General features: G+C 37.8%; 1 non-coding gene across 1 annotated transcript; it reads right to left on the bottom strand.

The window, feature by feature from the left end:
* Window positions 1-3,755: 3,755 nt before the first annotated feature.
* TRNAR-ACG (transfer RNA arginine (anticodon ACG)) lies at window positions 3,756-3,829 on the bottom strand. Its single transcript has one exon. It is a non-coding gene; the product is annotated as a tRNA-Arg (tRNA).
* Window positions 3,830-5,926: the final 2,097 nt, after the last annotated feature.

Below are 5,926 nucleotides of genomic sequence, written 5' to 3' on the forward strand. Positions count from 1 at the left end.
ATTAACTTCATCATGTATTTTATTTTATTTATTTATTTATTTTTATTTTTATTTTTTTCTCTGAAAGTTGCTTTAGTTTCTCCATGTCCTTTGGCATATTCAAGTGTAACTTTTAACCAATTTGGAATCTTATTTGTTTTAGGAATGATTATAGGTTGAATAGGCTCACTTGGCCCTTCTTCTTCTTCTTCTTGTTTTGTAGGTGCCTTGTCATGTTGCTTTTCTTCTTCAAATAGAGGTACATCTTCTTCATTATATTCGATTGGTATTATCCTTGATCTTTTGTAGGCATGGTTTTCATAAAATATAACATCCCTAGTAACTTCGATTTGTCTTCCTTCCTTAATGTATATTTGATAAGCCTTTGATGAAAGGCTATAACCAAGGAATATACCTCTCATACTTGTAGAGTGTAATTTCTTTCGCTTGTCTTTTGGAACATATGTATGCGGGACACCCAAAGATTTGGAGATGGTATACACATGGCTTGTACCCTATGAATGCTTCTTCTAACATCATATTATTAAGTATTCTATGAGGACTTCTATTTTATATATATACTATTGTCATGGATGCTTCTCCCCATAGAAATTTTCGTAGACCTTGATCAAATATCATAGTCCTTATGCATTCTTCAATGGTTCTATTCTTTCTTACTACTACTCCATTATGCTCGAGGTTCTAGTGAACAATGAGCTCCCTCTTAATACCTACTTCTTCACAATATGCAATTGATTCTTTTGAAGTGTATTCCCTTCCATTGTCAGATCTCAAAACTTTATCTTTCTTTTAGTTAATGTATCAACTTCGGATCTAAATTCTTTAAACTTTTCAAATAATTCATCCTTTGTCTTGAGAAGATAGATCCATGTCTTTCTAGAGTGATCAACAATGAAGGTCACATAGTAAAGATGACCTCCAAGAGATTTATTGTACATTAGCCCACACACATCGGAATGAATTGTAGGTTTTAACCCTGTACAAAAATTATCTGCATACGAATTCTAAAAACAGAAAATAAACAATGGTGAGAACATAAAACATAAAATATACATACATGGATATTTTCCCCTGGATCCCGAAATTGGGACTACTAGATTGATTTTTCATTATATTCCTTTCAATGTTACATTACATATATATACATGTCGAAGCATTCATAAACCCCAATCCATTAACCCTAGATTAGAACATAACTGTAGTTCCCTTGATCGGATCTACAAAATACCATGAGCAGAAAACCATCATGCCCAAAACCATGTGTGAAACCCATGCACAAAACCATAGGTAGGTCCGCCCACCTAATATAGGGTCCAAAAAATTGATACCCAACATTCTCCCACTTGTTGTTTTCTTTTCCACACAGGGGGTCACATGAGATCTTACTCATTGGTCCAACACTACAATGCCCATTGTTTCTATACACCAAGAAAAATTCTCAGGGCTCACAGACTTCGTCAATGCATCTACAACATTATTCAAAATGTCCACCTTTACCAACAACACCTTTAAGTCCTCAAACATATCCCTCACAGAGTGATACTGAACATCAATGTGCTTTGTCTTTGAATGATAAGTAGGGTTCTTTGCCAAGAAAATTGCACTTTGGCTATCACAACCTATCATTATAGCTCGTTGCACTAACCCTATACTTGAACACAATATTTGCAACCAAACAACTTCCTTTCTTGCATGAGTGGTTGCCATGTATTTTGCCTCTTAGTTGAAAGTGCCACTATAGACTGTCTCTTGCTCATCCAATTGACAACACCTCCAAATAGGTTAAACACATACCCACTTGTAGATCTTTCCTGATCTAGATCTCCAACCCAGTCAGCATCAACAAAGCCATGGATGTCCATGAATTTGTGCAATCTTGGTCTTCCTTGGTAGCATAGACCATAATCACCAATGCCACACAAATACTTGAAAACCCGCTTCACTGTTGTCCAATGCTCCTTCCTTGGTTTTGACATAAACCTACTAAATACTCCCACTGCATGTGCAATGTTTGATCTAGTACAAACCATTTCATACATCAAGCTACTGACTACACTCACATATGGCACACGGGACATGTCCTCTTCCTCTTATTGTGCATTGGGGCACTGTTCAACAAATAACTTTACACCTACAGGAATAGGAACCTTCACCGGTTTACTATCCTGCATATTAAACCTCTGTAGTATTGTATTGACATACTTACTCGGTTTTAACTAGATCTTCCTCTTTGCCCGATCTCATTTAATTTCCATGCCCAAAATATAGTTTGTAGCACCAAGATCCTTCATGTCAAATTTGGAGGACAATTAGGTCTTCAAATCCTAGATAATTTCTTTGTTATTTCCAATTAACAACATATCATTCGCATACAAGACCAAATAAATAACACAGTCACCAATTAATTTAAAATACACATAGTGATGCTTTGCTTATGGTGAAGTCAAGTCCCCGTATAAACGTATAAAATTTCTGATACCACATCCTTGGTGACTTTTTTAACCCATACAGAGACTTTTTTAACTTGCATACTAGTTCTTTCTTTCCCTTCTACCACGATCCATTGATATTTATCCACCAGTAGATCCTCCATCTTGAGTTTCCATAACTAAAAAATATAACCATTAAATTGCTCGATCTCTATCTTTCCACTGTTCATCATCTTCTTTCGCTGCAAGAATCGATCCCGCAGGTCTCCCACTGAACATGCTCTACCACAAGCTCGAGAAAAGCTTCTCAGCAGCAAAGGCGTCCCCTTGAAGCCGAAACAACTCTGATACAAAATGTAGGTTTTAACCCTGTACAAAAATTATCTGCATACGAAATCTAAAAAGGAAAAATAAACAATGGAGAGAACATAAAACATGAAACATATATACACATAGATTTTTCCCTGGATCCCAAAACCGGGACTACTAGATTGATTTTTCATTATATTCCTTTCAATGTTACAATACACACACACACACACATATACATACATACATACATACATATATATATATATATACACATGCGAAAGCATTCATAAACCCCAATCCATTAACCCTGGATTAGAACAAAATCATAGTTCCCTTGACCAGATCTACAAAATACAATGGGCGGAAAACCATCATGCCCAAAACCATGTGTGAAACCCATGCACAAAACAATAGGTAGGTCCGCCCACCTAATATAGGGTCCAAAATATTGATTAATATAACACACACCCAACATTCTCCCACTTCTTGTCTTATTTTCCACACAGGGTGTCACATGAGAGCTTACTCATTGGTCCATCCGTGTAATGCCCATTGTTTCTCTACCCCAAGAAAACTTCTCAGTGCTCACAAGATTCATCAATACATCTGTAACATTATTCAAAGTGTCCATCTTTACCAGCAACACTTTTTTCTCTGCAACCATATCCCTCACAAAGTGATATTGAACATCAATGTGCTTTGTCTTTGAATGATAAGCAGGGTTCTTGTTCCCTGGAAGTCAGAATTGGATCCCTGCATGCTGTCAATCTATTTTCCCTCATATTTTCCCTCGGATTTGGAAGAATCTCTCGTTCTATAACCCTAATCTAAATCTAATAATGAGGAAGATTTATAGGAGGTCAGACACAAATATGCTGGTTACTCTCGGACGTACTGGGTATCATTTTCGATAAATGACCCTTTGTGAAGACTAAGTTCCATAGCTTTGCGCTATCCCAATCATATCATAATCTCCCTACCCCCGAAAGGCCTCCCTTTTGTCCCCTTTCAGGGTGGGCGAGGAGGGATTCGAACCCCCGACACCGTGGTTCGTAGCCACGTGCTCTAATCCTCTGAGCTACAGGCCCCGTCTCCGCTGGATTCGTTCCCAGGAGTCCCTCCCAAAAGGAAGGGATTCCTCTCTTCAGGGTAAGAGGATGCAGAAGCAAATTTATCGCATCGCTATGAGCGAGCGCAGGTATTGCGTTTCAAATAAAAGTAAAGTGTGGAGTGGGAAAGAAAATATGTAAGAAATGGGTTTCAAAGAAGACGACCTTCTAATGAGAAGAGGCATTAAGCTTTTTATCATCCTGGCACCGAGCTATTTTCCCGTAGGGCTTCCCCTACAGTATCGTCACCGCAGTAGAGTCCAAGAAAATTGCACTTTGGCTATCAAAATCTATCCTTACAACTCGTTGTACTAACCCCATACTTGAACACAATCTTTCCAACCAAACTGCTTCCTTGCTTTCATAAGTGGCTGCCATGTATTCTACCTCTGTAGTTGAAAGTGCCACTACAGATTGTCTCTTGCTCATCCAACTGACTGCACCTCCAAATAGGTTAAACACATACCCACTTGTAGATCTTCTTTGATCTAGATCTCCAATCTAGTCTGCATCAACAATGCCACAGATGTCCAAGACTCTGTCCAATCCTGGTCTTCCTTGGTAGAATAGACCATAATCACTAGTTCCATGTAAATACCAGAAAACCCACTTCATTGTTGTCCAATGTTCCTTACCTAGTTTTGACATAAACCTTCTCAATAATCCCACTGCATGTGCAATGCCTGGTCTAGTATATACCATTGCATACATTAGGCTACCGACTGCACTTGCATATGGAACACTCGACATGTCATCTTCCTCTTCTTGTGTCATGGGACATTGTTCAACAAATAACTTTACACCTACAGGAATAGGAACCTTCACCGGTTTACTATCATGCATATTAAACCTCTACAATATTGTCTCGACATACTTCCTCTGGTTTAACCAGAGCTTCCTCTTTGCTCGGTATCATTTAATTTCCATGCCCAAAATATAGTTTTTAGCACCAAGATCCTTCATGTTGAATTTGGAGGACAATTGGCTCTTCAAATCAGGTATAATTTCTTAGTTATTTCCAATATGCAACATATCAACCACATACAAGAACAAGTAAATAACACGGTCACCAATTAATTTAAAATACACACAATGATCTTCTTTGCTTCTTGTGAAGCCAAGTCTTCGTATAAACATATCAAATTTCTTATACCACATCCTTGGTGACTGTTTTAACCCATACATAGACTTTTTTAACCTGCATACCAGTTCTTTCTTTCCCTTCATGGCAAAGCCTTTAGGTTGCTTCATGTAGATCTCTTCTTCGAGATCCATGTGAAGAAATGATGTCTTCACATCCATCTGGTCCACCTCAAAATCAAAAGAAACAACAACAGATAAAAGTAATCTAATAGAAGCTACCTTGGAAATAGGAAAAAATATCACCAAAATCAATTCCTAACACCTAGAAATAACCTTTTGCTACCAACTGAGCTTTGTATTTATCTACCTTGCCTTCTGCATTCATCTTCTTCTTAAACACCCCTTTGCTTCCAATGGGTTTCCTTCTAGTCGACAACTCCACCAGATCCCAAGCCTCATTTTTGTCCAAAGATTCCATTTCATCAACCATGGACTCTTTCCAAAGTTTGCCATCCTCTGAATCGAATGCCTACCTGAAAGTTCTGGGATCATCATCAGTAAAAGATAAAGAAAAATTTGAACAGAAAGCATATGTATTATACCTTTATGGCCGCCTTCTTTTCGAACTAATATTCTCGCAACTCGAGTTTGTGACTCTTAATCTTATGATTCCTATTTTGTTGTAAAGTATGATTCTTCCTCCTTTAGCTCAAACTCTATCTTCTCAGGTTCCTTTGGTAGGACTTCATGCTTAATAACATCTTTCAACTCTATAAACACCACATCTCGGCTGTACATAACCTTCCTTGTTTCTGGGTTCCAAATCTTACAGCCTTTTAAACCATTGTTATACCCAATAAAGATGCACCTTTCAGATTTACTATCCAACTCCGCTCTTTTCTCCTTTTGAACATGTACATATGCATCACAACCAAATACCCTCAAATGTGAAAGAGAGGGTTTCTTATGAGTCCATACATCATGTGGAGACTT

Source organism: Pinus tabuliformis, chromosome 9 (genome assembly GCF_031772625.1).
Source record: "Pinus tabuliformis cultivar Carrire ecotype Pingquan chromosome 9, CPIR1, whole genome shotgun sequence".
Lineage (NCBI taxonomy): Eukaryota > Viridiplantae > Streptophyta > Pinopsida > Pinales > Pinaceae > Pinus > Pinus tabuliformis.